This window comes from Fopius arisanus, unplaced genomic scaffold, assembly GCF_000806365.1.
Source record: "Fopius arisanus strain USDA-PBARC FA_bdor unplaced genomic scaffold, ASM80636v1 scaffold00002, whole genome shotgun sequence".
Lineage (NCBI taxonomy): Eukaryota > Metazoa > Arthropoda > Insecta > Hymenoptera > Braconidae > Fopius > Fopius arisanus.
Window position 1 is genome coordinate 140,063 of NW_011887741.1, and position 1,739 is coordinate 141,801.

The following is a 1,739-nucleotide window of genomic DNA, read 5'->3' on the forward strand; positions in this document are numbered from 1 at the left end:
AAAAATGAAGTTCGCCCGAGTCGAAATATCTCGAAACACGTTTGACTAATTCCTCATTGGTCAACTCGAACCGCCAAATTCAAATTCGGCGCACGGAATGCGCAGTAAGTCTCGTTTATATCTAAAAGCTGTTGTAAATTGAGAAAAAATATATCTTCACCCCAAGAGTATACCCCAAGATAATATTCGGCATATAATTGGCATGTCTCATAGAAGTATTTGTACTGATTTGCTGATAAAAATAAATATATCTACTTGGCAACAAAAATTTTTTTGCCAATCTACTGTAAAGTCAGTGTTCAAAATTCTTTTTTATTTTAGTCATTCAGATGCATTTTTCAAATTGAAGAAACATGTGGTTTCATTTTAAATATCTAATTTTTTTTAGAAAAAAGTATTGAATTTTCGATAGCCATTCTCAATTCGATTTTCCTACCGAAAATTCTGGAGAAATGGATTCTTGCAAAATTGTATATTTAGTAATCGAATGAAATTGAGGTTCGATGATAGTGGATTTAATTCAATCATGAATTTGCATGCGCGATACGAAAATTTATCTTTATAAGTTTATAAATTTAAAAGAAAACAATTGATTTTCACGAAATTAAAAATGCAAAGAAATTATTGCAATAATTTTGGGTATTTGCATGGTTTTTTAGAGTCATATGAATGGCATATAATGGACCCTATGGACCATATGGAAAATGTGATATTTATGAAAAATGTTACAATATTTATTTTGCCTTGGTGACAATATAAATTAAAATGATTGAATAAATGCATATATTCCCTTATATTAAATATAAATCATAGATGACTATGTAAAACAAGCCGGACAATAAAATAATAGCTAATAAAACTAAATAAATATAAATTAAATTACAGACATTTTGTCACTTATAATAAACGGTCTATCTGACACTAAATTTTTAACTTTTAAATCAATTCCAATAACAACATTTTCAGGAATCATTGAACAATCGATTTTTCAAAAGATATAAATAAATATTAATCAAACGGGATTTATAACGAATTGAGATACCCTGACATAAAAAATTGTGAACAAACTTTTTTTTCTGGAAAAACAATAAGTCATTTTTTTAATTAAAAAAATTAAAAATCATGGAGACAGATTTGTATGTGTGAGTGGCAGACAAAAATTGAGAAATTAATAATTATTTGAATGCAATCTCTTTTATTGATTTATTTAGAAAAGATTGATTCCTTTTTTTATGATGTTTTTATCTCGTTGAGTGTTTAGTTGTTTATTTTTCTGTTGAACTGGACAAAATTTATTCAATGTAGCCAATTGGTATGATAATTAAAAGATCGTTAGTATTTCATTTAATCATGTGTTCATACTCCAGACGAAAATAGATGTCTTTCAAATGCAAAATACTTCAATTATCGAGCTCAATAGATTTGTCATTTGAAGATCATAAAAACGCTTGAATGAATAATACTATTATTTTTATCTCATCTGAAAAATTCATTGTCCGAATTTTTAACTGTCTTATAGCTAGAAAAAAACAGTAAAAAATTGTTATTAACTAAAATTATTCCATCATTGTAACAAATTACTGATATAATCATTCAAATATTTAAAAACCTCTGTCTCTTACAAAATAAGAAATCGAGAAAATTCAAATCTCTCGATTTTCCCACAAAAAATGGTGGAAAAAATTTTCTTAAAAAATATAATACTCAAAATCGAAAGACTGATTCATTTAACTTGCCAT

The 1,739-nt window shown here is 26.5% G+C and overlaps 1 protein-coding gene across 1 annotated transcript in view; it reads right to left on the reverse strand.

Annotated features, from left to right (window-relative positions):
* Positions 1–1,739, reverse strand: part of LOC105265586 (beta-1,4-glucuronyltransferase 1) — a 53,763-nt gene that overhangs the window by 39,611 nt on the left and 12,413 nt on the right. The gene's annotated exons all lie outside the window — the stretch shown is intronic.